This window comes from Calypte anna, chromosome 1, assembly GCF_003957555.1.
Source record: "Calypte anna isolate BGI_N300 chromosome 1, bCalAnn1_v1.p, whole genome shotgun sequence".
NCBI lineage: Eukaryota > Metazoa > Chordata > Aves > Apodiformes > Trochilidae > Calypte > Calypte anna.
The window spans coordinates 54,038,932-54,059,533 of NC_044244.1; the positions used below are offsets into that span (position 1 = coordinate 54,038,932).

The following is a 20,602-nucleotide window of genomic DNA, read 5'->3' on the forward strand; positions in this document are numbered from 1 at the left end:
AACTTGATCATATAGCACAATCTCAGAATTTACAAGTTCCTATTAAAAACAGTATGGTTTACATATTTTTTAATAATAGGACTGCTAAATCTTTGAAATTTTCAACCTTAACTAACTGGCAATTTTTAAAAATCTATACACTAGACATTACTATAGATTTTGCTTTTTGTTTTGTTTCGTTGTTGGGTTTTTTGCTGTTTGTTTTTTGGTATAAATAGACCTCTTGCTTCCAAACCTATGTAGCTTCCAGAGAAATCTTCCTTGTTGCTGAATGAAATCTGAAGTGCAAATATTTGCATCTGATTTCTTTTACTGTCCTTGGCATAAGGATCCTTCTGCATTGCTTGTTTACTCTGTGTCCAAAAGCAATTGCCACTTCAGGATTTTCAAGGGCAAAGACTGATGGAGTGATTTTATGATAAATATGAAAAGATCATTCACTTTTAAAAACAGTCTCTGAAAAACTCTGTGTTCATAGGTAGTCACTCCTCCTGACCCTGTTAGTTTTTGCAAACTTGTGTTTGCAAATCCTTCTCTGGAACCTCTGGCAAATGCTGCTCTGAGTTTGGACAACTGCTGTCCACTCTGTGTGTAGGTCACCAACCTGACACATGAAGTGTAATTTTTAGACATTTTGTTTCAATATGAATTTCTATAATTTGTCATTTATGGTGAGGTATCAGATAGTCCCAATAATCCATGCTGCTCTTACAACCGATGAATTTTTGTGGGCACTGAGAGTTCCTTAATCTAATAGCACATAAGAACATTAAGAGCCTGCAGAAACTGTTTAATATTTTATAGGTTCAGATGCTGCCAATTTACTTAAGACATAGCATGAGACCAAAAAAAGTGAGACTACTGAGAACTCTGGTAACAGGCAGTAGACAGTCTGGTTTTATTAATATTGAAGCCATATACAAAATCCTGTTTCCTCTTCCATATATATCCCCAGAAATTCATTCATTGTGACTGTCACCAAAGCAGTTACAATCCTTCAACAATGCAAGAAAATGTTATTACATGAAGGCTGATCCTTTAGCTTCACTGAGGAGAATGGACAAAATCAGTCACTTCAGTATAGCTCATTTCTGAACTGGATTTGCTCATGAAAATAACTAGCACAATAGAGACCAATCTGCATGTTACCATGGCATCTCCAGAAAATAATTCATACCAGAATTAAGCTATTTTTACAGATATGCAGTTTGTTTGTTTCCCAAAATGCTTTTCTATTTGTCATTATATGTCAAAATTTGCAGTTAGTAACACATGAGATCTCTGGCATGTTCAAGTGCATGATTTACTTCTGCTCATTTGATATCGCCCTTTACTAAAGCCCTGGGAAGTGGGCACTGCTGGCAGCAGAACACTAAGCTTGATGGCCTTCAATAAATCTATCAGACACTATCTTGCTGTGGATAACCTGCTCCAGAGTGTATAGTATGTTGGTACCATACTGCAAAACCTAATTTCTGCCCACAATGAAGCAACTTCTGACCAAGTTATAGCATTTAAGGAGCTGATGTGACACAACAAAATAGCATCTGTGCTATCTTTTACAGATCAGCATTTTTTCTCTTAAACTAAGTTCTTATCGTGCTGGGAGAAGAAAATGGTAAGTACTGAATAGTATCCCTATTATTACTCCTTCTGATGATGTACATTGTTACTCAAAGCACGTGTATACTTTCCTTCCTCTTCCATTCTAAGAATGCATCAATGGCTTTTTAAAATCGGATTGTATGCACATTCGCTCCTTTCCTCTAAATTCTGTTCTCCTTGCACTCCCCTCGAAAATTCAGGCACCCTCTCTGCCCACTCACTCACACAGTTTATCATGCGGTCCTCTCAGCACGCTAATGTATTGCAACAACCCATTTTACAATGCTAATGAAGTGAAAGAAAGATGATGAATAAAACCAACAACAACAAAATAGAGCATTGATGGTTGTTCTATGCCCACGGCAGGGAAAAAAGCAAAAAACAAAAAATATTTATCACTTCACTCTCGGCAGTTACCAGGGCATGATGCAAGGAAATAGCACCGGGACACAGCTGTGCCGCATTTCAGCAAAAAGATGTGATCTTCATTTCGGACTGTGGAAAGTTGGGTGTCCCACTGCCGAGCGGACACATTCCAAGTCTGGCAGCCCCTTCGCCTCCCTGACGGACACCCGGCCGCCACCACCTGAGAGGAGAGGGAGAGGAGAGGGAGAGGAGAGGGAGAGGAGAGGGAGAGGAGAGGGAGAGGAGAGGGAGAGGAGAGGGAGAGGAGAGGGAGAGGAGAGGGAGAGGAGAGGGAGAGGAGAGGGAGAGGAGAGGGAGAGGAGAGCCGCCGGTTCCGCCCCTGGCTCTCCCCTCGCTTACCAGAGAACTCTGCGGGGCTCGCCGGGCGGGACGGAGCGCTCAGGTGCGGCGCCTGGGACGCTCTTTATCGGAGGGCGATGTCCGGCAGCCGGGACACCCGTTGGGCAGGCGGAAGCCTGCGACCGCCTTCCCCGGCGCGGAGCGGGCTCTCGTCTCACAGCCCCTCCCCGCAGGACGGGTTCGGTGTCACCGTCGCGGCGGGGCGCCGGCGGAGGCCCGACCCGTCTCCTCTCTCCCCCCCTCCTCCGCCCAAGCCCAGGTGTAGCGGCCCGGGGAGCCGCTCGGGCGGGCGGGCGGGCCGCGGTGGCGGCCGCTGCTGGTTGGGCGCTCGGTGCCTGTCGCTGGGCGGCCTGTCAGCGGGCTGGCTCCGCCTCGGCCCCGAGCCTCCGCCCGCCCATGCACAGACATGACACAGACACACAGTCACTGCAGCTGCTGCTGAGCCCGGGGCAGAGCGGCAGCGGGTACCCCGCTCCCGGCACCCGCGGAACGGCAAGAGGCGGTCGCCCCCGCCTCCGCCTCGGCCCGCCCGGCACAGCGCCGGCGGCGGTCGGGTTCGGCACCGAGACCCGCAGGGGGCAGCCTGGCACCGGGCGCCGGAGGGATCCGGCGGGGGAAGGCTGGCAGCGGGGAAGGGGCGGGAGGCAAGGAAGGAAGGAAGGGAGGAAGGGGAAGGGGGCAGCCTGGCACTGAGACTCGGAGGCGGTCGCCGGGCACCGGCACGGAGCGAGTCCGGGAGCAGCGCGGCACCCAGCGACCGCTGAGACCGGGCCGGCAGCGGTAGCAGCGGGCGCGGCAGTACCGGGGGGAGTCTCTCCGCGCTTGACTCCGCGGTGCCGGTGACCTTCCCGCTGCTGCTCGCCGCCCGCCAGGCCGGGGCAAGGCCTCCCTGCGGAGAGTGTGCACCAGGCCCCGGGGAGAGGACAGGAGGCCGGGCCGGAATCCCTCATCGCCCCCGGGTCCTTCTGGCCGCCGGCGGGGCCTGTGCGCCGCGCGGCTCGCCGCCGGGGAGAGGGGCGGGGGAAGGCGAGCGGGACGGACGGACGGGGCCGGGCTGCACTTCAGGACAGCGCGAAGCAGAGAGCGGGCAGGCCCTGGAGAAAGAACTGGGCGGAGGAGGAGGCAGCCACCTCGGCGACGCATCCCGGGAAGCGTGGGGGACCTCCCCGCCGCCCTCCTCCTCCTCCCACCCTCAGCAGCGTCTCGTCCCGTGGAGAGTGGAGCCGCCGGTGCCGCCCCGGCTGGGACCCGCCGGTTGACACCTCCGGAGCGCCGGACTGCGCGAACGGAGCTGAAGCTGCCCGCCTGGAGCGAAGGAGGGGGAAGGACCGCTTAGAGGTGGGCGCTGAGCGCCCGTCCCGGCGTCCCGGGAGCCACCCGGGGAAGGTAAGTGCCTCGCCGGGTGGCTGCTGCTTTTAGAGGCGGAGGGCGGGGGGAAGGCAAGAAACAATCGATGAGTTTCTCCCCTCCAGCAGCCCTGGGGACGGGGCATCCGACTTTGGTATGGCTGGGTGGTGGTGATTTTATCTCCTGGATTTTAAGCCCCGTCAGGTCTGAAGTTGCAGAGGTGCGCGGGTGGAGGGAGGCACGCCGATCGCTCTATTGGCACGGAGGGGCACATCCCCCCCTCCTTCTCCTCCCCAACCGAGAGAGGTTACCCCGCCTGGCTCGCACTCCGGTCCCCTCCCGAGTCCCTTTTATTTACAGCGCGCCCCCACGCCCCTCTCCCCATCCCGGGGTGTGTTCCCGCTCCGCGGGGGGCTTCAGCCGCGTTGGCGATGAGGAAACGGAGCAGCCGTCCCGCCAAATAGCGCTGGCTGCGCGGAGAGTCCGGGAGAGCCAGGGGCTGGTGGCTGCTGCCCGGCAGCTCTAAGGGTGTCACGGCGTGGGGCGTGAACGCCTTGCCCCTCGGCGTGCTTGCTCCTGGAGGCAGCCTGGATGGACGGGAGGGACTTTGCCTGCCTGCTCGCCTCGGAGCTGGAGTTTCGCTGGGACGTTGAGATGGGGAGGGTGGTTTCTCCATCCCCCTTCAGCCTCCTCAGCAAGGCTTCAGCCCTGGAAGCTCTCCTTAGGGAAGGCTTCTGCGTTCACCTCCTATCCGAGAATTGTGCCATTTAGATCATTAATCCCTACTCACCAGGGGCGAAAATAGCAACTTGCGGCCTCTGTGGGGGTGACGTGAAGTTTGACAATGCCTTATGTAACTCTTTTTGGAGAAATTCCTATCTCTTCCACTGTGCCCAGTTTTGCTTTAGAAAGTGAGTGATTTTTATTCTCAGTATAACATCAAACAAGCGATCTTTATTTGTGTTTTCACCTGAGTACAATGTTCACTGCTTTGTTCAGCTTGGAACAGTGGTACAGCTAGACAACAAATAAAGACTACTTTTTGGTTTTTTCCAGCATGCATTTTTTTTCTTTTTTAACAGAAAATTAGCCTGTGGAAGATTCTGAGCAGTTGTAAGGTCTTACCTCTTCATGTATGTATTGTACTTGGTTTTCTTAGCACTCTAAAGTTACAGCAGGAAACATTATCACAGCGCTGTCATTTATGTATTCTGGAAGGTATAGATGTGAGGATGGAAATAACCTTGTATCTAATTATTTTTAAACACTGTTACCTTTTAAAATACAGTTTCAGTACTAGAAGGAACAGGAAGCACCGGGCTAAACAAAGTACTTTATCAAAACCAGAGCTGGCAATTGCCAACAGGTCAGCACATTTTTTGTAAAGAAATCTTTTGGATACAGGTTAATTTTATTTGTACAACATTAAGTTTTTTAACTTCTTCAGAAATAGAAACAGCAGGAAATTATATACATGGATTGAAAGGCTGCCTAGTTTCCCTGCAGTTTCAGTAAGTAGTTATGTTTTCTACAGAAAAGCTAGCTTCACACAAAAAGGCAGGGTAGTGATTTACCATACATTCGTTTAACTTCTGCTGCAAAGGTACACTAGGGGGACTAGTTTGGGTTGGTTTCTTTCTTTTTCTTCCATTCAGTAGTGAAAATGCACAGACTATTGTAGTAAGACCTACTAAATGAAGGCTTTTTTATCACCTTATAGAGCTCTGCTATTATACTGTAAGCTTAGCTGAAAAATCACACAGATAAACTCAGGTGATGAGGTCAGGGCAGGGGGTATCTTCTAACACCCATTCTGCTGCCTGCTGCAAATGGAGATAGGTTATCAGAAGGTTACTTTACTTAAAAGAATAGAACAAATTAACAAACAAAACGAAACAGATGTGCTCACTGTGCTGCAGTTTTTTAAAATGGAGAAATGGCCAAGGTGGACATTAGGTATCCCTAGACTTTTTGAAACCTGCTAATTGCTGGTAAGTGTTCCAAGTCTGAAATGTGAAATTCTTATTGCTTAGGTGTCCTGTGACGGCCCTTGATCAGCAAGGCTGCAAGTCATGTAGAAGCCGCAGAATCTGCAGAGTCTCTGATGGATAATTGGATTGGTAGGTTGTTTGTGATTTATATTTTTTTTCTGTTTATTTTTTGGGGGTCTTTTAATTGCCTTCTGTTGTAGCAGGTTCCTTTTCTCCAACCTGTTGATGTTTAATTGTCAACATTTTTTTAATTTATATTGTGTATTGCATCTTTCCTTTTCAAAGTACATATCCCCTTCTCAGTTACTGGTAAGAAGGAAATTAATTTAAGCATTTTGATGTAGCAATTTTATTATATATATATATATATATGAAATATGGTTCACAACTTTTTTGTCTTCTCCATTTAGATGACATAAAAAAGGTTATAAGTTTTCTCAGACCTGGAAAAATATGCACTGGTTTTCTTTGAAGGAGCACTGAAAACAATATTGCTAGTATGTTGAATTCTCTATGCCAGCTATTCAGCCTACACAAATTCCAAAGTACGTTCCTCAGAAAGCCAAAGTGCAGAGCAGTGGTGAATGGCTGTATCTGTGTTGTCAAAATTAAAATCTGTTGGAGACTTGATCTGAAATTTCAGTGTGTAGGACTTAAAACTGAGGAATGTACTATTCCTTCTGAATTATATATTTTAGAAAATTGGTAAAACTAAGCATTTCCCATCTGCACTTAAATCACTAAACTGAAGTGATCTTTTGTAGAATGATTTTGAAGTAACAATCCTCCAAACTATTACTGGTGTGACTATTTCTTCCTCAAATGCATATTATTTGGTTTGTTTTCTGGGTCAGTTGTCAATAGATCCTTACTGGAATACTCTGATCTTCTGTCATCTGTCTGTTTTCTTTTTTATATATGTGCCTTTATAAGAGTTATCATAAAAAACCAAACACACACATACATAAAACCACTGAAACCCAAGACATTTTGCCTCATGTTTATATACTTTTTATAAAGGCTAATAATGGGTAAGATTCATAATTTCACTACAGTCTTTGTACTATATGCTAAACTTAGTCTACATGGAAACTCTTGTGATGATGGGAATGCTTGTGTAGATCCAGAACAGAACAGCATTCTTTTTTTTTCTTTTCTTCCCCCCCTCTTTTATTTTTCTTTTTTTTCTCTTTTTCTTTTTTTTTTTTTTTTTTTTTTTTTTCTTTAACTTTTCCTTTTTTTTTTTTTTTTTCCTGGCTTCTGTGGAAGGCTGTGTTAATGGACTCTTGACAGCCTCAGTAGAAGACCTTCCATCATCTGCATTGGAATAAATTTAAAAAAATATCAGCGTTCAGATTTCTGATATATCTTTTTTCCTATAACCTAGGGATGCTGATTAACATGAAGATAAACACATAAGAAAAGGGCATAATGGCCAATGCAAGTGTACAGTTAATTCATCTTCAAGGGGTTGTCTCCATTCCTTCCAGAGTTGGCTGTGTTGATTATTTGTGTAATTCTGTGGCTAAAGAACTTTATGAAAAGTAGTTTTGTGTAGAGTAACATACACACATGAGCACAGACACTATTTTTGCTCTGTTACTTGTCTGGGTTTGGTTCATCTTTCTTTTTGTTGTGAATGTTAGCTTTAAAAAGCAGTCATTGTTCATTATCCCACACGGCATAATTTAAGAGCTGGCAAGTCAGAACTACCATCAGGAAAGGTAATTTTACTTTTCCTTTTTTGATTTTTTTCATTGGATAACTAATTTTCTCTTTCTTGTGGTACACCCACCTGAAGATAAGGTTTAAGAAATGAGCTTTGTAGGGTTCATGACTCTTTTTTGGTGTCACTTGGCTCGTTGTTTGAAGGTCTCTCATGTGTCTTATGAAAGCTTGGTTAATGCACGGATATAGAAGGAAGTAGCAGATAAATTTTATATGTCAGTTGGTGGCTCAAAAATCAAGGAGAAAATGTCTAGAAAGGATTATCCTGGCCTTGGCACTGGCTTTGAAGCAAAATTTTCAAGGCTGGAACCCTTATTGAAGTGCCATCTGTGTCAGAATAAGAAGCAAAATGTGTAAAATAGTTCTACTACCTGTTATAATTTGCAGATCAGACCAGTTTGGTCTCACAGTGCTTACGGCAGTATCCACATCACTGTTCTTTCTGGGATATAACTACTATTTCCACAACAGTGGAGTTAAGTGGGTGGAAAATACTCTTAAAATTGTCAAGAAGAACCCCATCAATATCTATCCAGTGCTATATCAAAAAGCCAGATATAATCACATAAGCCTGATGATGGAGGAAGCTGGAAATGTCAGATGGTGAGTGCAGTCTTCCTTTCAAATCTACACTTAAGATAGGCATGTTTGAAAATATTAAATAGATGACTTTTTAAGGAGAAAGTTCCCTGCCCTTGAAAGTCTGATCTCCTGACCAGTGTTACAAGGAGACAGATGCCACCACCATACAGCTCTTCTCCCATGCATTTCTGAGTGTTGGTGAGTCAGTTCTGTTACTCCATGTCTACACAAATTTTGCACATGTTGACCCAGACTCTGTGCATGCTGCCCTGAGGGGACAGCTACTCAAGGTTCAAGTCAATTAATGTTGGCTGGCTTTACTATTTTCCCAGTTATCTGTGAAAATTATAGAAATCATAACCATAGCTTTCTTAAATCATGAGGAGAACATGTATATCACATTTATCACATATATCACTTTCACATTCTGGCAGTGATACACTCTTACAAGAAGATTTGTGTTCAGGTTTCTTCTCCAGAATTTTTCTGCTGCTTAAAACTTGCAGGGAAGCTGAGTTGTTGCTTGCAGTTGCAGCTTTCAGTAGTTCCTCTGCAGTTTATCCCCAAATGTAATGTTCACATGCAAAACGTGATTGTTTCAACTGTATCATTGGCTTTTGCATTTTATCTCTTGGTAGGCATTTGGCAGCTAAGACTTAGGAGTAAGAAGAAAGCTAGATTTTGTGAGCAGTCTTCATTTAAATACAGATAAGAAGAATCAGGGATTTTATTTTAGAGGGTGAGGAGGAAAAAGAGAGAAAGGGCAGAGAAATGGAAGAAAGGAATTGTGGAATTTAATTTAAAATTTAAAAATAAATAATAACAAAAAAACAACAAAATCCCCTGCTCTCTTAAAATTTCTAGATATACTTTTGTACCTGTTTAGGAACTTCAGAATGACTTTGTTTGCAGAGACCTGTGCTTCTCATCCTAGAATAAAAAGTAGTAGTGAATGGTGAAAGGGATGGGAAGCAAGAAGAATTATGAACTGCTTAAGTGAGATGAAGTTTCCAGGTGATATTCAGGCATCTCAACCCATCTTCTCCTGGCCAGGTTTGACTTGCCTCGTCTCTCTGACCTGGTGTGCTCCTGAACTGCAGTCACCTCAGTACAAAATTCCCTTGGTGATTGCTTTCCCTTCTGTCCTCAGTTAATGCTGCTGCTAATCAATACTGCAAATGGAATTTTATGCTCAGAAATTAGTGGACTTCAGTACATGAATCTGTTTAATTCAATAATTTTCAGGCTGAAGGTACTAGAAAGTGTATGCCACTAGATAGAAATAAGAAGTAAAAATCAACCATTATTAAATCCCCATATATATATATTTACATCTTGTTGCTCTTAAGAACATCAACTTTAATTTGTTTTCTAATAAAAATGAACACAAGGCTTCCTTTTTTTTTTTTAATAGAAAATGGGCTGACATTAATTCTTAGGATATGCAGGTAGTAGTTAAATTCTGTATTTCTGTTGTCTTCTCTCCAATCCTAAGATAGAGCGTGACTCAGATTTAAACACAGAGAGGTTATCAGTCATGTAAGACAAGTCTTCTAAGATAAAATATTGGCTGGCATGCTTGAGAATTCTTAAATAAGATAAAAATGGTTCTTGCTGTTTTAAAAAGGTACGATTGTCTGTATTTTTTGATTCTTCAGTGTTGAGAGTACTGTGCAGCTAGATGCCATTTTATCAAGGTAGAGAACTGGAACATTGAAGAATGAGGTCCCTGTAAAGGCAGACATTTTCTGTTGTTATTAGTGGAATACTTTATTACTTATGTCCTTGATCTTAGTCTTCCAGAGCTCTTTAATATCGACTACATTTATGAGAAAGCTGTTCCTCTTCAGTGACTCTTCCATGTAGTTGAAATTGGTAGGTGATGATGTTGTAAACCATTTTTAGTACTAGGAAAGTTGCATGTCAACATTAACTTCCACCAAGCAAAGAATGATCAGTTTAAAGAAATAGTAGAAGCTTTTAGTCTGACATGTCTTCCTTCATTGAGATTAATGTTGACAAAATGCAGGATGCTACAAATGGAGAAAGATGGGGGAAAGTTTAGTACCGATATTGAGTCCATTCTAAGTCCATAGACTCACTAGTGGATTAAACAAACCGTTTGGTGGTGGGCAGGAAAAGGAGGCTTTTATACTTGATATTGATTTTAAGTTTTTCAGATTCCTGTCCAGAATGCAACCAAACCAATGATTTGGTCTATACTATTACCTCTCAGAGCTACAATAGAATGTACAAGCTGGGAGCATTTGAGATGCAGCAGCCTTCAATTCATTGCCCTTGCAGTTCAGGTGACTTTAAGAAGAAACATGAAAAAAATTCACATCCTTCCATGGTTGCATGTAGTGAAATGAGGCAACCAGGTGCCACTAATTGCCAGGCAGTGGGCATGAGCTTGTGTTAAGCCCACCTGTGCCTGATTAGGGCGGGCCCCAACTGTGCATGAGCAGGACCAGGCGGCCAATAAAAGGTGAGGCCTGAAGCACAGGTGGAGCTCAGTCCTGAGCACGCCTGCAGAGAGGCCAGTCGCTCTTGGAGCAACAGCACCGGGGTGAGGCTTGAGTGGCACAGCCGGCTAAGACCCAGTACTGCAATGCCGAGGCCCCAGGTTTGAGACTCCTCAGAGCCTCACCCTGAGGGTGATGAGTGCTAGTGGCACAGTGAAGGTAATGCAGTGCTCCAAGAGCAACTGACCTCTCTGCAGACGTGCTCAGGACTGAGCTGAGCCTGTGCTTCAGGGCTCACCTTTTATTGGCCCCCTGGTCCTGCTCATGCGCAGTGGGGGCCCACCCTAATTAGGCACAGGTGGGCTTGACACAAGCTCATGCTCACTCCCTGGCACTTAGTGGCACCTGGTTGCCTCATTTCAGTTGCACTCAGGCCTCTTGTGAGAAGGGGAGACTATACCAGCAGTGGCTTAAGTTACTACATTTCCTTCTGAACATTGCAGTGTGCCTCCCCCTTCTCTTGTTCTGACTGTAGTGCTAGTGCAGCTTAACATAGTGGCTTCTAGCAAACTTCTGGGGTTATCCAACCCCACATTGTTTAGGTTAGCAATGTAAATCCTGCATCATTGGAACTTTTCTGTATGAAGGCACTCCCTTGCGAAAGATTCCTCTGTGACCAAAATAAGATCACTTTCCAGCTGGCTTGGGCAGTGGAGAATCATGCACAGTACTGCCTTGCAGTGTGGTTATCACTCTTGGAATTTATGGCTCTACTATTGCTGCTGTTGGCCCTTGCTTTTGCATGCCACACTGGGAGTGAAATCTCAACTTCCCCATCCTGCCAGTGGTCACTGCTCTCAAGCCAGTGCTTATACCTTGTACCTGGGGCATATCAAGCTGCATCAGATACTGGAAACATCTGAAATACTGTTCAGTAAACATAGATCTTGATTTTTGTTGCAATCTCAAGGTGGGTAACTACACAGTTGATGAATGGGCTGAAAATGTTCCTAACGTTTTTTGTTTCTTCATCAAGATGAGCAAAAGTAGTAATATTTTGCCACTAGCACGTAAGGAACTGAAATTTATTGCAGTATTTTTCACAGTTAGAGTAACTTGGCCAGTTCTCTAGTCTTGAGTGTGCTGTGCAAAGAAACCCATAGGTTCTTGAATGCTTTACAGCTTAGAGTGAGGAAGATAACACAGTAGAAAGATAAACTGATGCACTGCAGGTGAAGTGATTTGAGCCAAGTTGCCAAAGTGGTTGGTCCAAAAGCAAACTGCAAAAATCTAGTTTGGTGAAAGAGTCACTGTCCTGTGCCTTCTGCTTTAAGCATGTGAAAACACCACTGTCTTTAGCAAGAGCTATTGCTTATATATTTGTGCCTTAGATGATAAAACCAAGTCCCTGATGATACTTGACATATAGCAATTATTTTCAAGTAAATATACAAACTATGTATATCCCTTAAAACAAACAAAAGTTAATTAACAGATAGATAAATGACAAACTAACAAATTGTAGTAGAATTTACAGATACTCTTTGTTGATTTAGAGGCAGTGCTGTGACCAAAGGAAGAGAGCAGTGTGTTTTACTTCTTACATATAGAATAGAGTACCACATTTAAAGGAGAAGGAATTAAGAGAATGCTTGAAGTAGTAAATAAATATATCTTCGACTGTAAAGTTTATAGGTTAATGTTCTTTAAATATATGGAGTTTTTTCTATGGCTAGGTGGTGCTGACAACCTGAAGAGGGAAACTTGCACAGGCCACTGTTATTTAGCAAAAATCACCATAAATGAACATTAAGGATCCTAGAGTCTCCACTGAAATATTGACACATGTTAACTAGGTTAAAAATATGGCACTGTTGTTGATGGCATCATTCTATGTCAGTTTTGACCAGGGATAAGCATGGGCAGGCACAGCATCATCGTAATAGGCCACTGCTATGTTTTTATGGCATGTATCCCACTGTGCTGCTAGACAAATTTTTTAAGGGTGAAGGAGTCAAGAAAAATTAAAAGAAACAGTACAGAAGTGAATCCATATTCAACAGGTGTCTGAAAGTGGTATGTCTGAAACAAAACAGATTTTTCTCATGTCCTTCTTTTTGTCATAGAGCTTTTTAAATTCTTCATAGCTGAGGTTCTTCCCTTTCTGTTCTGAAATGAAAGGGAAAGGGATAATATATCATATTATACATCAGTAGTGAAGATTTCAGGACCTGCAGGCAGTATCAGGAATTCTCCAAAGTAATTAATTTTACAGAATATTTTATTTTCTGTTTTGGGTTTTGTTCCTCAGTTCCATTTGTCCTGTGATTGGCTGCTGGTATATTGAGAAGGTCCTGAGTTTGATTTTTTTTTTCTTTCTTCTTTCTTTTCTTTTTTTTTCCTAGGCTTTTGTACTTTAAGCTGCTGTCTATAAAGGTATTATGATTTGGGAAAATATCTTGAGTTTTCTGGTTGAAATAGTGAAATTGCAAATACAGTATAGGAAGCAGTTATTTATTCATGCTACTAAAATCCCTTGAGGCCTTGGTTGAGAGAGGGCTCCCCTTGTGCTGGGTGAAGCACAGATAAATATACAGACTCTGCGTGTACCTTAAGAGTGCTTTATGGAATAGGAAGGCTGGTATAAAACAACACATAAGGCACTGGTACATGGCTTGTAGTTTTTTGACACAGCACTGCTTTCAGAGAATCACCGAATGGTTGATGTTGGAAGGAACCTCTGGAGGTCATCTGGTCCACCCCACCTGCAGGGCCACCTAGAGCAGGTTCCACAAGTGTAGGTCCAGATGGCTTTTTAATATTTCCAAAGAGGGAGCTCTCTGGGATATCTATGCCATTCCTCAGCCACCCTCACAGTAAAAAAGTGTTTCCTGATGTACAGAGGATGATTAGAGATGTTTCGGTTTGTGCCCATTGCCTCTGTCCTGTCCCTGAACACCACTGAGAATATATGGATCCATGTTCTTTTATGCCCTTCTTTCAGATACTTATTTTGGACATCCCTTACCCCAGGGATGGGATTTTGGGTTTTGCTCTGCTCTCTTTTCTCAGGATCCAGAACTCCACCATGGTCACTGCAACATAGGGGTGTCTTCGACCTTCACATCCCCTAGGATGTTGTCTCCTCTCTCCCATGGGTCAGGAACTGGTCATCAGTGCTCTCCAGGAGTATCCCTGATTGCTCATCCCTGGCTGTAGTGTCCTTCTTCCAGATATTGGGGCAGTTTAAGTTCTCCATGAGGACCAGGGCCTGTGAATGTGAGGCTGCTTCTTCCTGTTTGTAGAGGGCATCATCCACTTGTTCTTCCTGGTCAGGTGGCCTATAGCTGATGTCCACTGTCATGTCACCCAGACTGATCTGCTCTTTAATCCTTACCCATAAGCTCTCTGTTAGCTCATTATCCATGCCTAGCCAAAGATTCATGCATTCCAGCTGCTCATTCACATAAAGGGTGATTCCATCTCCCTATCTTTCTGACGTGTCCTTCCTAAAGAATCTGTATCCCTCCATTGCAGCACTCTAGTCATGCAAGCCATCCTACCTTGTCTCCATCATCCCAACAGGTTCATAGCCATGAAACTGCACACAGGTCACTGATTCCTTGCATTTATTAGCTTCGTGTCTATTCATGCAAAGAACTCATTCCACAAATGATGGATATGATGTTTTTGCCAATATAACTGTGACTATTGTGGCAGCTTCTGCTAGCCAGATTACTTCAGTCACTCTTCACACAGTCAGCAAGCATAGCTGGGGTGTCAGAAATGTGTCAGAAATTCTCCAAGTGAGAAACCATTCCATTTTTTTAAATTTATTTTTTTAGATTGTACCTTTAATCTCAGCAATTTCTCATTGGAGTAATGCTGGCTTATGTATTGATAGTTTTGTCTGTTAAAATGTCTTTGGAAAAATAAAATCTGTATTCCTATATTGTGATCCACTGGAAGCAGCAACATGGGACAGTTCTGAAAAAGTTCACTGTCGTTCTGGGGCACAACTGGTTTTCTCTGTCAGGTTTCACTGATTTTTAATTGATGTGGTGTTTTAAGTATATTTATATATTTGACTTGAAAGTGCTAAAATAAAATCTTACAATAGTATATAGTACCAATTTTTTTGAGTAACCAAACAGAAACCTTCAGCAGTGTGGAGACAAATCCCACTGCACCTGCTCTGTGACGGTAGTTTATGAAGGTGAAATGCATCTAACATGGCAGGAACTGAGTCATTCATCACAGAGAGCAAGAAATCCACATTCCCTTGTGATTTTGTCTTTTTTCTTTACCTGTATTCACCATGCATATCTGAGTTTGTGATACTTTTTGGATCACCAAGAACTCTTTTCTATTTGGTCTGCTCTGAGTCAGGTGCAGCTATCATTTTTAGGACTTAATATCTTTGATTATTAGATCAAAATAGAATTCTGGTGATGTTTCAGTGGACTGGACTCTGGTATTCTAGAAGACTAGAGATAACATTAGTAAGAGTGAGAAGCATTTCCAGGAGTTCCTTGTAATGCCAACCTCAATATTTGTAGTGAGGAATCATTGTCTAATTGTTCAGGTTGTCTTGGGTCCATGTTTGGATTCTCTCAGCTTCTAGCCCAGGGGGTTGTTAGGTGATACCCTCAAATGTTTTCAGTTAGATATTCCTGTCAAATGTCAACCTGACAGCCAACTTTGGTGCTTTTTTTCTTACCAGATCTCTTGTCTGAGTTGACTGGGATAACCCAGTGTAAATTCCCACTAGTAACCAAGCCAGCTGAACTAGACTGAACAGTGGGAGAACATAAAGCCTGTGTTCCTTGTTCTAACTAGCTTCTATTCCTTTCTCTATCAAGTTCAAGCCCCTAATTTTTCAAGGCCTTACTCAAAACTTCAGTGGGGATGTTTCAGCCAGGTTCACAGGGCTTCAACCTGGACCCTTAGTGAGCTGAATATTAAATACCAAAGTGAAAACTTTGCCACCGTTCTTGCTTTACTTTTCCTGTTAGCTGCCTCACTGAAGTCAGTGATGCTAGAAGTAGAGTGACTGAGGTACTAACCAATATAGATGAGGATCTGTCAGACTCCTGCTCTTTGAGATTGACTCTCCATCCATCAGCTACCAGTGTTTGCTCTGGTGGAATACTGGCAAGAACACAGTGATACTTGTGGATAACATGGAGTTCTGAGTAGAGATCTCAGCAATGATCTATGTTAGTAGTGTTAGACACCCCTGATGAATGTGAATGTAGCAGGTAATGCTTTGTGATGAATCTTTTTGTGTGTTTCCTGTTTGCTGCAGCTAAAGAGACACAAAGCACCTAAAAAAAAAAAAAAAAAAAAAAAAAAAAAAAGAAAAAAGAAAATGGAATTCTGCAGAGTATGTAATGGCCAAACTTAAACAGATGCTTTGTATCTAGCAATCCAGCATCTGAACTATGCTGGGCACATGTGGCTTCAGAAAGGCAGTAATGTGAACTGCAAAGGAAAACCACTTTATTCTCAATATGGATATAAAAGCTTTTCTTATGGTGGTATAGAATAAATAATTGCAGTCTTAGTTTAAGAAAAGCAACAGGAATTTCAGTTATAAAAGGATCAGTGTTGAAAGTAACTGAGGTCCTCCAGGATCTCTCACTATGCACTAATGTAGTATTCCTTTGCTCTTACACTACTGCAGAAACTGTTTTGATGTTTTCCCACTAAGATGGGAATGAAACCACAGTGTACAAAACTGAAGTATCAGGCAGCCAGCCATCCATTTCTCTTCCAAATTTGGCATCCTCTCTTCTTGTTTCCTTTCACTGAAACAATGGTTCTTTTAGATTGTGGCAGATTAATATTTGCAAATTGTTTTTTAGAAGATGAAATGCACCAGAAAGGTGCTAAGTAGTCTTCCTTTCATTTAGAACTAATTTTCATTCAAGATGTTCTTGTAATGCTTTATGCTTGTTGTGAAAAATGGAGGGGATGTTGTTGTTTTAGTAATTTTGGGCTTTCTTGTTTTACTGGCAGAACACAAATATAGATAGGCAAAATTTATCTTTAATTCTGTCTCAGGAGCAGCTTTTGGTGCAGACAAGGATCTTTATTCTAGAAGCTGCTTAACTAAGGGCTGGAATAGAAGTATATCTGAGATCACTTGTTATATCTAGACTGCAGACTGGGATGTGCTCAGTGCATTTAATTCATCTTTCGAAGCATCACTGAATGTCGAATGTACTTGTAGAGTTTTTTCTTTCCTCTCCTTGAATATCTGTAGCTAACAGGTAGACCAAATTTTTGGATTCTTAGAGGCTTATTTCTGTAAAAACACTGAATATTTAAGTAAACGAGACATTCACTACCCAGTCTTGGCACAGTTAGTGTAAAATTTCTTGCCATTGTTAAACTACAGAGAGGATGAAGAAGTTATATGAGAACCTAGTTAAACATGTCTAACCCTCTGTCACATTTGTATATAAAACACAAAAAAATTAGTGGATGCTCTGAATCTGTTAGGAAAAACTTCCTTTGAGGTCATGGTAAGTATGGAATGTAACATTGTCAAATTTCTCATTTCTGAGGTCATTAACTCCTATGTAGACCATTTGTAAGGTTCTTAGTTCTTGACTGACAAGTAAATGGAGACATACCATTTTTCCATCTACATGTGCATCTGTAAAACATTCAGGGGTTCACAAACTGAAATCACTGATTAGAAATAAAATGTAAACTGATGCAGTTCTAATTTCTGTAAATGCAACTTAGGAGATTGTACTGGGTGTATTGCAGAGCCATTGAGGCTTGCTCCAACTATAAGGGAATGTAATGGTATGATGCCTGTTGACTTACATTTTGGAACAGGAATTGAATACAGGAACCTGAAAACCTCCAAGAAATGTTTTCTTTAGCTTTGAGTGGTATTCATTACCTTTTAAGTTTTGCCTTCAGTAGCTGTCTTTAGTCAAGTGCTGTTTACTTACTATTAGAAGGGATGCCTTACTTCACAGGACAAATGAAAGACAGAGATGATATTATATCTCTATGTGTCTTTTCAGTAGTATGGGAAATTTCATGTCAGAAAGAAGCACGTTTCCCCCTGTGCTAATGTGAAATTGTGTTGTAAATGAAATCTTAATTACTGCTCAGCTTTGCTAAGCTTTTTACTTGAGTCAGCAACTAAAAGCTTTGCTGAAAAGTACATAATTTTGAAGCAGAAATTTAACTCTGAAGATTTTAAACCAATTTCTTTCTTCTTCATCATTAAGAGAATAGTGGCTTAGCAGGCAGAAGAAGAGCATTCTGGTTTTATAAACAATATTCAAGTTCTTGTATTAGTGGATTAGAACAGCATGTTCATGTTTCTCTTTCACCTCCTCACTGGCTCTCTCACTTCTGCTTTTGCTTCTGGTTTTTGGACTCCACAGCTCACTTTGGAGCTGCATCTTTTTACTAATGAAGTTTTGTTGCACATTTTGGAGCAAATGTGTGTATGTATCTCTGAGAAAGAGGGTTGCCTTAAGACCAAACATTTGCAGATGCTAAATGAAAAAAAAAAAAAAAGAAAAAAAATGTTCATGGTACACTAGGTGTTTGGGGATCTTTTTCTACTTATGCATGAAAGTGTATTCTGAAAAGTGTTCTTGGAAATTGAGGAATGTGTATATCTGTCTGTAGTGATGTCTGTAGTTTCAGCAGAGGTGAGGTGATATGATGACCTATATAAGATTTGTAGGCTACTTGGTAAAATCCTTTACTTGTCTGCTGAGGGTTGCACAAGCCTTCAGTTTCTCATTTATTTGTAATCCAGGTGAAAATCCTAATTTTGTGCCGTGTGAAATTCTCGTTTGCACTATGTATAAATTGTGTAATTTACCTTAACTCTAATCTTCATTTTGAGTTAGCTTCTGCAAAGTTTACACACAGTAGTCTGTAATGAATGTTCTGAATATTGTCAGTGAAACCAGTGGTGTTAATTGAGAATGATTACTCCTTTGTTGCATCCCCAAATGTGTGGTGACTGCTGATAGCTACAGTTGCCCAGCTTCCTTCATGCTTCAGCAACATTTTCTTGTTTTAGCCACTTGATTTCATTAATCATACCTTGGGATTGTGTGAGTACCTTGGGACAAGTGTAGTTTCTTCATTAGGTATGTGCACCACGGTTAGCACAGCAAAACCATGGGTCTTTAGTGGTGCCTGGCAGTCCTAGTCCATCATGTCCAGTGTAGTGCTCAATAATTAAAGCATTACACAGTTGGACAAGACTGGCAGGACTCATTAAAAACATGCTCTTACTCTAAGGTTACTGAATGTACCTTTCAAACATATCCTAGATTCTCTTTTAACAAGTGAAATTTTTGCCATTCATAACTCCAGGAGACTTTAGCCTTCTGATAGCACTGGTAATAATAGCTGCAATATTAAAACAAAGGTGGAGGTACTGAAAGCAAAGGGAGGGAGGATGCCAAAACCGTTCTGTAATCCTCTGTGATAATGGCCTTAATCCCTGTGTCCTTGTGATTTATGCACTTGTTTTATTTGTCCTCTTTGACAGAAAGCTTTGTCACTGATGAGATTTGGTAATAGCCTGTTCATTATGTTTGTAATCTCTTATATTCATGTAATAAAACAAATAATTTGGGTCATTTAGTTTATATTATGGTTTTTGCTTATTAAGGTTTAGTTATCCTTGCTATATGCATTTCACCTCTGCTTTCACCTTCAATAGATAAGATGGAACTAGATAAGGACTTCTTTCTCACTTGGTTCTGTCCCATGGTGATACTATGTAGAAATATCTTCCATTTTATGCTTTGATATGTTTGAGCACTGGTGAGATATGCATGCACTGAACCTGAAGTGTATGTATGTGTAGTTGGTACATGTGAATGTAGATTGGTAGAATTGGCTACTCTGTATTTGCAACAAATATTTCAACCAGTAAAGACCTATATGAAGATAAGCAATCTAGAGCAGAGGAAAGAAAATGGAAAAATAGAATTTATTTCTCAATCTTGCCATTTTTACTGCAGCTTCAGTTTTACAATAGTAGATGTTGCAGTGATAGAGTAGCTTATTCCCAGAGCCATGCACTTGAGTAACTGAAGAGAGCATATGTAGAGGACAAGTAACATGCTGGAGTAGAGAACTAAGACATTAAGCCATTGCTGATCTATTTTGCATTTTTTGAGGTAGAAAATATATCCAAGAGTTTTTCTGGAAAGGAATTTTTTTTTTTTTTCATCAATACAAATAGTGCTTTTACTGTGCTTCTTCTGTGACTGTGCATCTTCTCACTATATTAAAACATTATCTTTGCTTTTTATCTAAACCCTGGTAATGAAAAAACTTGTTCTAGAGCGAGTCTTTCATGTCCTCTAAACCGAGTTGGCTTCCCTGCTGTGACTTCAATAATGCATCATTTCATAAGTTCAGAGGATTTAATGTGTTTTGGGTGAATTTGTGAGTTGCTGTTAGATGGTTAAAGGAAAATAGCTATAATGGGTTGGATGCAAAGCTGCTTTCCCAGCTTCTTTTGCATTCCGCCCACTACCATGCAGAAGCATCTGTCTGTCATCTCCTCTTTGCTGGGTGCTATGTGTGAGTGCACTCTGACAAACACTTTATGAACAGAGATCTTTGAGAGACCTATGAGACAAAATAACAGGGCTGAGAGATGTAAGTTGTTCTGTCTTACTAGATAGCTATTTGTGCCATAACAAGGGATGCTATAGCACATATAAAATATAAACATTTCTGTAGCAAATGTTACCCTAGCAAACAAACCTTCCCTAGCTTTACTGAAATACAGCATCTCTAAATTTATAATGGCTGCTTAGAACTAAAACAAAGCAAACAAAAAAAGCAGATTATTCTTCTTATAAGCTAGATGTTTTTCTTCTGGAAATGTGTCATGAATATATATTCTGCCTTTTAAGTTATCTGAATACTGTGTAGAGAAGGAACTGTTTCAAAACACCCCACAAATCTTTTATCAATAATGCTACGATTTACAGCATAGTTGAAGTCTTAAATGATTTTGGTAATAATCATGCAGTTGAAGGACTGTACTCACTTAAACTGAATGTCGAATCTGTCTGTGTCCGGTAAGGAACTGGCAAAAAGGAG

General features: G+C 41.7%; 1 protein-coding gene across 1 annotated transcript in view; it reads left to right on the plus strand.

The window, feature by feature from the left end:
- The first annotated feature begins 3,368 nt into the window (after positions 1–3,368).
- Positions 3,369–20,602, plus strand: part of LARGE1 (LARGE xylosyl- and glucuronyltransferase 1) — a 289,565-nt gene continuing 272,331 nt past the window's right edge. Inside the window, 2 exon segments of the mRNA XM_030450535.1 lie at positions 3,369–3,756; positions 5,751–5,837. The gene's annotated coding sequence lies outside the window, so the exon portion shown is untranslated.